The sequence below is a fragment of the Ziziphus jujuba genome, chromosome 4 (genome assembly GCF_031755915.1).
Source record: "Ziziphus jujuba cultivar Dongzao chromosome 4, ASM3175591v1".
Classification (NCBI taxonomy): Eukaryota; Viridiplantae; Streptophyta; class Magnoliopsida; order Rosales; family Rhamnaceae; genus Ziziphus; species Ziziphus jujuba.
Window position 1 is genome coordinate 4,110,547 of NC_083382.1, and position 12,434 is coordinate 4,122,980.

Consider the following 12,434-nt stretch of genomic DNA (forward strand, 5'->3'; position numbering starts at 1 on the left):
AAGAAAAAGAAAAAGAAAAAGAAAAAAGAAAAGAAAAGGGAAAATAAAAAAGAAATAAGTTAAAATTAATTAAAGAATATTAATAATAATATTATTATTTAAAATAATAATAAAATAATATGATATTACACATGGTTGACATGTGGCTTCTCAACATGGTGACACATGGTCACTTTCATTAAGTCACACGTGGCACATCGTTACAAGTTTAAAAATAATATTAAAATAATACAGTATTTGAAAAACTCTACAGGTCCATAACTTCCAAACCACATGTCCAAATTGGACGTACCGCTAGTCTACGGACTCGTATTGACGAGCACTTCACAACCATGTGTGAGTCAAAGCTCAACCTTGCATGAATAAAAAGTCAACTCCGGCACCCCTTGGACAGTTTGGACCTCAACTTGTTTTGCTCATAACTTTTAAACTGTAGCTCCGTTTTCAACGTGCTACTAGTCTACGAACTCGTGCGAACGTGTACTTCGTAACGGTACCTCAGTCAACCTAGAATTCCAACCGGGTCAAAAAATCAACTTTTGACCCCTTGGTCAACGGTCAACAGTCAACCTCGGTCAACGTGCAAAAATTCTGACATGGTTCAGGACGGGGTGTTACAATCCATATATATTTATATATATATGTAATCATATATGTTCACACACACACACACACATATATATATATATATATATATATTCATACACTCAAATATATATATATATATAAATATAAATAAATATTCAAATACACTTATATATACATATGTAATCACATATGTTCACACAAATATATATATATATATATTCATACACTCAAATATATATATATATATATATATATATATGCATCTATACACATGCCAAAGGAGTATCCACATATATATATATATATATATATATATAAGAATATACATTTGCAACACACATGCACATATCTATACATGAACAAATACATATATACACAAGTGTCACATTAAATACAAAGTTTATCCAAAAATGACAACTTTTCAAATACACCATCATAATTCACAAACAATGTACCAATGGAAAGCTAAAGAGATCACGAGGAACATGCTACTGACATTAGTTGGGTTCAACACTGTCGGTGGTGAGCCGTAAATTGATCGGGAAAGCTTGGTCAAATTTCAACTCGTCATATCTCCAAAATGGGAGGGATTTCAGTTGAATGGAGTTTAGAGTCAAGCTCAAAAGGTCCAAAAATAGTGGAATGGAGGATTAATTTAAACAAGAGTTGGCCGGATAGTTGGAAAGCTAGCTTCACCATTGCCAACAATCAATGCCCTATCTAGACACGTCCAGTGTTGGCTCATCATGATTTTTTGGCTGTCGACCAGAATCCTCACAGCTCTACCCTCGTCCGACGTGTGCAGTGCACTATCAATCGGAAAGTCAAGAATCCGATGAGGCTTAGAAAGAGATAGAGGGAGGGAGGGGGAGAGAAAGAGAGAGAGAGAGAGAGAGAGAGAGAGAGAGAGAGAGAGGGAGGAAAAAAGAAACGAGAAAGAAAAAATAATTTTTTATTCAAGGGACATGTGGTCATCTTTGATCGTGACACATGGCGTCTCTCTGAGCATGACATATAGCACCTTCCAATTGGTGACACATGGCACAAATCAGAAACTCTTTTAACTATTCCACTACTTTACAAACTCGTAACTTTTCAACTGTAGGTCCAAATTAAATGTGCTGCTAGTCTACGTGCTCCTATCGTCGAGCACTATCACGTGATATATGAGTCAACATCAAAATCATATAGATAAAAAGTCAACTATGGGTTCACCAATCAATCTAGTTCGCATTTTATTTTGATCATAACTTTCTAACTTTAACTCCAATTTTGGTGTACTACTAGTCGATGAGCTCATGTCAACAAGTATTTTACCATGGTACTTTGTTCAATGAAAAAATCCTCTTGTATTAAAAAGTCAATTATAGAAACCACTTGGTCAAAAATTTAAATTCGAGGCATTTTCTTGGATTGGAGTGTTACATATACTACCTACACCACATACTCCAATGAGCACCATCCACCATGAAATTTCCTCTATTTTTAGAATTAACATGTTTTAGCCTCTTTGGTTTCGACAAGTTTCAATGAAAGCTCTCGTAAAAACCTTTATATTGATGTGGCATGTAAGTTAACTCTTAACATCAAACCATTTTATCAAAAATATTCTTGAGAAAGGAATAGCATATACAAATGTTTCAATCGAGATGCTCAGATTTTCAATTGCTACCATTAGTATTAATTGGTCCTATATTTCGTCAAACACATCAATTTGGTACGTACTCATACTTTTCCTATGAATCCAACAAAAAATGATTTTGTTTTTGTTTTTTTTTTTGTTTTTTTTTTGTTTTTTTTGTTTTATTGCATTTAAAAATGCATAATTGTCATCAAAATTAATAATAATTTCAATAATGGATAAATAATTGACCACCAGAATAGAACTGGGTGTAAAATGATATAGTAATTTTCTAGAATATTACTTACAGAAAACCAATTCATTGAAATTAATTAGTAACAAGACCTTAAGACTCCACCTGACCAATGACATTAAAGCTACAGTCCCTGTCTTAAATTCCAATAATGTTCATGGGTCAAGGAGTAAGGACCACATAAAGATGAGTTTTGCACAAAAGTCTTGTAAGTATGAAATAGTTTTCCCAAATGATCAATTATATATTATGCAGTGAATTTGTAAGATATAATTCTTGTAGCCTTTGTGTCTTTTTTTTGCACGGTCAATATTGATAAAAAAATCTATGATCTCCAATTCTCCAACATTAATTGTTGTGGCTTTACATTAAAGATCCAAGTCATGTCCTCAAAACGGTTTACCCTTCAAAACGATTATTATATATAAATAGAGTTTATCAAATATCAATTATCTGCAATCTCTCCAGTACCCTATAATTAACGTATTTTCTTCGGCTAATTATCAATTCTTAATACTTAATAGTGTATGTCAATGAACAAATTATGAATCTTGAATGTGGCGGGTCCATATAGTAATAATAGTGAATGAAGCAATGTCAGTAGTAAATGTTTTCTAACGAAATGATAGTCTGGTAAATTAGACAGTTTACCATGGAGTAGGATATACTGCTTGCTCATCTAAATACGTAGTTTCCAGCAAAAATTTTATTATTTACTTTTGAATAGTCTGGTAAATTTATTTTGATTAATGTATAGATAAAAGATGGGCAGAAGATTTTCATTGTCCCGTAAATTAGTATTTCTTTAAAAAAAAAAAAATTATATATTGAGCTAGGACATTTGATTGTCCTTTTTTTTAAAAAAATAATAATAAAATTAGAGAAGAAAAATAGAGAAAATTATGAATATTCGTTTGTTTGAGTAGAGATCATTACGAATATGAGTAAAGAAACAGAGTAGAACCGAAAAACAGAGAAGTAAGATTAAAAGGAAAAACCAGAGAGATGGGTTCGAACCTTTAATTTGACCTTGCGGACATTTTCTTTGCCTAGAAGATCCATCTGTGCAGTAGCAAGTTGTTTCGTTGTAACCCCGGTCAAAACCACAAGCCCCGCCGGATTTGGTGCAGTTGCTACAAAACTCAATATCCTCATCCTTCACTTTATATTTCACTTAAATCCTTCTCTCAGCGCCTGCTCAATTGCCAGAAAGTCACCGATATCAATTAAATAATTTTTACGAACCCAACTTTGAGGCTCGAATTGCATCCCTTGAGCGCTTGAGCTTGAGATTCAACTTGTACAAATCATTCTTAAAAGCAGACTGACTGGGGCAAGTGAAAAGCCCGAGGATGGTTTCAGGAGCAGCAGGAGGAGGACAATCATAGTGTAGTGTAATCTCTGCCGACTCTGGAGCATATTCAAATTTCTCTAAATCAAAGGTAGTGTTGAATAGCCATTGCCTTGGATCATATCCAAATTTCTCTAAATAAAAGGTAATGTTGTTTCGCAATTTTTCCAAACACAATCCGTCCAGTAAATCAACTCTTACGATGTGGAGAATCTGGGTGTTTTTGTCTATGTCTAACACATCGTATACGACACCCTGAATATCAATTGAAGTTTGATTTTCGTTGCAGTCGAGATACAGATGAGGATAACCACAAGCTCTAGTCCTATCATCTCCACTGAAAGGGTATTCAACGCCCATGATATTCCCACAATTGTATTGCTTGAGGCAGCTCTCGAACATATCCAAGTACGAAGATGAAACTAACAGCAACCAAGAAAATGGAAGAAGAAGAAGAAGAAATGAAGACGATAAGAAAAGCCTGAAATTCATTTCCAGTAGTAGAGGGTTTTAGTTGGAGATTGGAGAAGATAGAAATCTTATTAGATAGAAATATAAACCACTGGAGAACATTAATTGCTCAAATGAAAGTGATATAGCTAATGTGATATAGAAAAGCAAAAACAAGAAGAAAATCAAAGGAATAAAGAAAACAGCAAGGAAACTTGTTCAGTAAGAAAAACCTGGAGAAAACACGAGAGAAAAGAAAGAGAGATAAAATCAGTGAAATTTTCCTGGAATATTTTTCTTGTATTTCATTCATTGATCAAAGAACTTATATACAAGTGTAAAACTACGCACTAGTAACTTCAATAACTAAAACAGCACAGCTAACTACTCAACTGACTCATACTAACTCTTTTACAACAGAAAAACCACCTCAGCACTTAGTTACAACTAACAGCTTGTACACCTCATGCGCCTACATGGCAGATCCTACAATATAATGAAAGAAAAGAAGAAAATAACTGGAATATGACGCAAGTTATTATTGCACACATTGAATCATTAATCAATCTACATCCAATATTAATTTTGGTTCTTTGAATATTCTCAATGTATATCAAATATTAATCAGATCACAACATGATGAAATTTTTTTTTTCCTGCTCACATATCACAAAATAATGTATGATATCGTAATTTTCTGAAAAATTACTTTCACAAAACAAATTCATTGAAATTAATTAGTAACAAGACCTTAACCTATGTTTGGTATGGTGGCAAAATAAAAAGAGTAAAAAAAACAAAAAAGGGAAAAGTGGATGGTGAGAAAATGTTGAGGTTGTTTCGTTAGGAGGAAAAGAGGATGGAAAACTTTTTATCCTAAACTAATCCCTTCTAAATTCGAAAAAAAATTAGAAGGAAATTTCCCTTCCTCTTTTCTATCCTCTTTATACCCATACATTGTCATTTTCATAATTTTTTTCTTTATTTCTATCTTCTCTATTTTTTTTCTTTTTCTTTTTGTTTCACCGATATGCTTTTTTTTTTCCCCTTAAATTTTGTTTTATATTTTTACGTGTACTCATAAAATCTTTTTTTTTTTTTTTAACATTTTCCAAAATTTTAAGCCAGTTTTTTCCCCTTCATATATATCAATCATATTTCCTTCATTTTCCTTATTCATTTTCAATTTTTAGCAAATCTTAAAAAAAAAATTTTAAAAAATTTAAGGGATAAATATCAACCACTTTCAATTTTCCATCCATTTCCTTCTTTCATTCTTTCTATTTTCCATCTCTCCTATCAAACGGAGACTTAAAACACCAATTAAATGATGAAAGAAAGCTATAGTCCCTGCTGAAAATTCCATTAATGCTCATGACCAAGCTAGAATAATTTCAAAGGGGAAAAAATGACAAAAATCTTTTTTTATCAGGCTTTACAATTAAAAGGCTACATTCCAAAAGAATAAATAAATAAATATAATCATGAATACTTTCCGTGACCATAAGCAAATCGTCCTTTCAGTGACCATAAGCAAATCATCAATAATGAATTAATGGGGTGTTTGGATAGTGGTAAAATTAGTGGGAATCTAAAATTTCCTAGGAAAGTGAAATTTTCTCTTGTTTTGATAATTTTTAAGAAAAGAAACTTGTGGATCCCAATGGAAAATAAATATTGTAACGTGGAAAACTGACAGGGAAAATGACTTCTACTAAAGAAGTGTCATTCTCAAATTTCTTGAGAAACTGATATTACGTATATTTTTAAATATAATTTTATCCTTTAATTTTAATATATAAATTTATTTAATTATTTATAAGTCCTATTTTCCTTTATAATTAACCAAACACTGTAAAAAGAATTCCAAAAAAATTCATTTTTAGGAAACTAAATCCCAAAAAACTGATTCCCAAGAATCAGTTTCTTTCAATACTTTTCCTTTTACCAAACACCCCATAAAAACCGGCAACAAACAGGGGCGGGATGAGAGATTGATCAAGAAGAGAGAAAGCGAGATCAATTTTTGTGAGAAAGTGAAAAAAGAAGATTGAGCTAGTGATCAAGGGTATTTTTAAGCAACATAATTCTATGAAGTTGATGTGGTACATAATAATGAATATGTAAATTATAATGATCCAAGTCCATTTTGTTACATTCCTCTTGTAGAAAACCAATTTTAATCGAAACTAATTAGTAACAAGACCTTGAAACTCCGCCAGACCAATGAAATTAAAAGCTATATAGTCCCTGCTCCAAATTCTATTAATGTTAGTCAAAGAGCAAAGGCCAGTTTTCCACGAAAGACTTGTTAGTATGAAACGGATTTTCCCAAATGATCAATTATATGAGCCCCACATGCAATGACTTTTCTTTCGTTTTTTTTTTTTTTTTTTGAAAGAAAAAGGAATGAATATATTAATGAGAATAGATAGTTACATCTTTGCACAAACATTGTTGGAGCCACTTTGGCCACACCTCAAGCCAACCAGAAAAGTTAACAATATCAAGAGAATTCGTAGCTAGACTTAATGACTTTATTAGATAAAATTATAGTAGCATTTGTTTTCTTCTTTCTAGATGAGGAAACCAAATTATACGTTCCACAGTCAATATTGAAAACAAAATCCGTATCTCCAATTTTCCAACATTAATTGTTGGGGATTTACTAAGGTCTCTTCTTGAAGTATAAAGATATATTCATAAAACTTGCAAAAAAAATTTCTTTTAAAAAAAATGTAGGTACTGTAATTTTCTTTTGTGTATTTTTCCCAACAATTAAAAATATATATATATATATATATATTATTTTTAATTGTAACTGCATACTTTTCAATGTTCTGAGGTTCACGTTTCGCCTCAAAGAGTACTAAAATGTCTTCAAGTACAGTTTCCTGTCTCAAAACGTATGTTACCGGCGTTTACAACCAGAACATACGAGAAAAAAAAAAAAAAATTTTTTTAAAAATTGTAATGGACTCCAAGTCTCCAACCAATGAAATCACTTTCGTTGAAATTTTCAAGCGTCATTATTAAGTTTTAGATTTTCACTTATAATGTGTTAATAATAAAATTATATCTATATGGATTGACAAAGACAACTCAATTTTTACAAATTCAATCATTAAATCTTCTTATATATAAACATATATATACGGAACTGCTATATATATATATATATATATACACGCCTGACCGAAGTGTTAATTTTCTTTTATTAAATTTTAGAAATGCTTTTTATGACCAAATATATATATATATATATACACATGTAGAAATGCTATAAATTTTATGATACAAGTGTGCAGTACATACATACATATGTTTAACAAATTGACGTGAGCTGGGCTTAGTTAAGATGATTATAAAAATCATACTGAATTTTCTCTAATTTATTTATTTACGTATCTTTTCTTTCTTTTTTTTTTTTTTTTTGGATTCTCTACAACAATTTGTTTTAGTAGCCATCCAACTCCTTTTGATTATTTACAATAATTTGTTTTAGTAGTCATCCAACTCCCACTTACCGCAAACCTTGGTCCACGACTTCATGTATCGTACTCACAGGTCACACCCACTGGCCCACAGACACCATTAGGTTTTTTTTTTTTTTTTTTTAATGAAAAAATACCATGAGTTGATACTAGGTACGGAGCATGGGCACAAAATTTTTCTAGGTCCATGTGTTGGTGAATTGGTATGTATCTCTGCTTGCATGAAAATCAGACACATTTTCGTTTAACAACATTTGAAACAAAATATTATTCACTTTTATTTAACCACATTATTTAACCACTAGAGAACCATGACCAAGCCAGAATAATTTCAAAGGGAAAAAAAATGACAAGCATCATTTTTTTTTATCAGCCCTCACAAATCACAATTAAAAGGTTACAATATTCAAAAGTAAATAAATAAATAAATAAATAATCATCAATGGTTTCAGTGACCGTAAGCAAATCATCAAGAATGAACTAAGAACCTGAAAGAAACAGGGGATGGAATGAAAATGATCAAGAAGGCAGAAATCGAGATCAATTTTTGAGAGAAAGTGAAAACGAAGATTGAGCTAGTGATCAAGAGCATTTTAAGCAACATAATTCTATAAAGTTGGTATATGTTTCATAACAATGAATATGTACAAATGACATTTACGCTTAAGCGTGAAAGAAAAGCAAGCAGAGGATCCAAGTCTATTTTGATATGGTCCACCCGTAGAAAACCAATTAATTGAAATTAGTTAGTAACAGGACCTTGAAACTCCACCTGACCAATGAAATTAAAAGCTATATGATCCCTGATCTAAATTCTATTAACGTTGGTGAAGGAGTAAGGACCTCATAAAGTTGAATTTTGCATAAAAGTCTTTGAGGTATGAAATGGTTTTCCCAAATGATCAATTATACCAGCCCCACATGCAATGGCTTTATTAGATAAAATTCTTCTGGCACTTTTTTTTTCTTTCCCCTAAATGAGGAAACCAAATTCTACGTTCCACGATCAATATTAATCGCAAAGTCTCTATCTCAAATTTTCCAACATTAATTATTAGGTGTTTACCTTAAAATTCCATGTCTATGTCTACAACACGGTTTATAGGCTCCCCAAATAAAGCCACTTTTTTAACTCTCAACCTTTACGAGAGTCAAGAGCAAAGCACTAAGTTTGCTCGGATTGAAAAATATTGTTTTGGAAATTCCTGACTTTTCTGTATAATTCTTTTTTTTTTTTTAAGTAAAATATTTTAATTGGAGACAGCAAAACGGAAAATGACAAATTGAAGAAATTTTTTTAAGTCATTGGACGTGTTGGAACATTGAGATTTTTTGGGATTATAGAAGAGAACTTTTAAGTCATTGGAATTTTTAAGTCATTAGAAGTGTTGGAACATTGGGATTTGTTGGGATTATAGAAAAAAAAACTTTTTAAGTCATCGGAAGTGTTGGAACATTGAGATTTTTAGGGACTATAGGAAATATGAAGCAAATTCTCCTTAACATCGAGATTTTGTTGGATCATAGGATACATGAAGCAAATTCCACTCGTAGCTAAAGGTTGACCAATAAAAGGAATAAGTGAGATTGGAAGGAATCCAACAGTTCCCTGGAGAGTAGAAATTAGTATGATAAGATTATTCTTCTTTCCCAGTTATTTTTTTTCTTAGACACAATAATCAAACTTGGATTCTCATAGTTTTTAAAGCCTTTTAAATACATTTTAGGACTCCCATATTTAACCAATGTGGAACTTTGTTCACACCTTCCAATAACCACCCATCTATATATGCACCATCAAGTCTCCTCTATTTTTTATTTATTACTTTAATTTAATATGGTTTAGTGTCACATGACTAATTTAATTTGCCCGATTTCAATTGAAATCCTCGAAATAATTTTCTTTCAATCCTCAAATTTTCAATTAGTAGCAATAATAATTGACCCCATTTTCATCAAACAATTATGTTGATACAGCTAATAACTCATACTAAAAAACTATGGATTAGGTCATTTTGATGAACAAGATGATGAATATATGGAGTTTTGCACATAAAAATACAAAATGTTCTTCATCTTTTAAATAGAAGAATATATAATTACACATGTCTAGAAATAAATAAATGACATGACAGAATCGAGTTCAAATGATTGCTATGTTTATACAGAGAACATGATATATATAAATTACAAGAATTTGTTCTAAGGGTCTAAAAAAGGATTTCTAATAGCCGAGAAAAGTTAATTACCTTAATATCCACATTACAGCAGAGTACTTTCGTAAAAATCTCTCTCAATACCTCTCATTCTATTTGTTTGAAAAGTTTCCCATTTAAAAATTATTTCGCAAATCCAAAACCTGTATTCCAATTTAATCTCATAAATATTGATGCTCAAGGGAATAATGACAGGACCCACCCCGGGAACCCTCCCAGGACCCCTCAGGTGGTTCCGCCTAGTGAAGTCCCATTGGACAATCCCTAGAGAATATCCAATAAAACCTCACCTTAAAATGTGGACAACAAACACAAGTGACAACAATAATAACTCAATATATATATATATAAATCCACAACAGCGCAAAGTTCACAACCGCCTACTGTATTACAGGCAATAACTACACACATCAGTACCATGGTCTCTATTAAGTCCCATATTTAAAGTCAGAGTATTCTAAGAGTGTCAACAAAATCTAGGAGTACAAATAAGTTTAGAAGATAACAATAGATAAAGGAAAGATAAATACGACTGGTGTTGTGGAAGGAACAAAGTGATAAGCTGTGCACAAGGTAGACTGCTACTAGCTGCATGGGACTAGGGGAACAAATTTAGAACAATAAAACATGAGATAAAGAAATCTCAGTGAGTGGCATAGTATAATAGAAAAATAATAATTTATTTCCGAATAATCTTTCTCTCAATACCTCTCATTCCACTCGTTTGAAAAGTTCCTCATTTAAAAATCATTTCACAAAACCCAAACTTGTATTCTAATTTAATATCATGAAAAGGATGCTAAAAAAATATAAAATAAACGATCAATACATTATTATAAATGCCTTAATCAACATGTAAATTTTGAGCATAAAATCTTGTAAACACAGTTCCACAAGATAAGTATGAAAATATAGAAATAACCATAATATTTGCAAATCATCAATATCGTTAAACGTATACAATGTGACATACGATGTACCAATCTGTAAACCGTGGGATACACTCACCTCACAACCCTCAATATATGAAAGGTGTCGTGGAAATAACAATTAACCGTCGAGACGTACCCAATCTCATGGTCCGTCGCAATAATAAAACGTTCGATGATACCAATCTCATGGCACCGTGGTAATAATAATAAACCGTCGGATAAACATGACCTCACGGTCTATGGCAATAATAAACCGTTGGATGAAACCAACCTCATGGCACCGTGGCAATACTAAACCGTCGGTTAAACCCGACCTCACAGTCTGTGACAATAATAAACTGTTGGGTGAAACTAACCTTACGGTACCATGGCAAACCTAGTGCGCTGTAATATAATAATGAATCAGAACTCTGGTACTATATGGTACATCAAATAAAAATAACCGATACAGTATCTTTAAAATCATATATACTTTTCCAACAACACTGTATCATAATAATACTTTACTATTTAAATTCCACCGTTTATTTAAATATTTCAAAATTTTCAAATTATCATTTCATGTGAAAACCAGAAATATCATAGTGAAATATATATTCACCATAAATCGACTTTAAGCACTTAAAAACTTACAAATATTTGAACTTGCTTAAAATAATATAAATTCTCAATCTGTTTCTCAAATCAATTATTTTCCAGAATAATTTAAAATCTCAATTCAAATACCAGGATATTAAATTAACATAATTCACAAGTTCACTACGAACTCATCAAAATTAAAAAAAAAAATCAATAAGAACCTTATTAGAATCCACATAAAATGATAACTTATATAAGTGAAAACAGATATTATATATGCATAAAACAATCCTTTCAATCAGTTTGTATATACGTAAAATATCCAACCACACATATATATTATTTTATATACCCAAAACATTTTAAAAAATAATAACCATTGACTGTATTGTAGATGGTCCCGCCTGCTCCTTTACAAGATCGCCTCCAAGCTCAACTCAAGTGCCTGTAATATAATAACATAATTCGCAGGCTCCAAATAACTAAACCAAAGACACTTGTATGACCCAAATGTCTTAATATAATTTATGGTACAATAACTATATAAATTGGATATTGAACAGTCCAATTATACTATATACCCTTAAGACCCGGTATCCAAAATTGAGGATTTTCATCCGAAGCCTAATCTCTCAAAATTGAACGTCCTAATGGGTCTTAATAATATCCAATTTCACTAATCCAACTCCAATTTCAACCAATTTGACCAATATTGTCCAAACACAATCCCAATTTATCCGAAAATTAACTAATTAACCCAAAAATGGAAAAATTACCAAACGATCTCCAAAATTCACAAACTTTATATCAACGGAAAGCCCAAGAGACAAGGAACCCATCAGTATGCTCACCTCAATCCAAAAGTTCCTTCGGTGGTCGAAAAACTCGATTGACACTTCGGCTGAACTTCCCCTTGTTGGATCTCTCAAATGGTTAGGAATTTGGGCAAA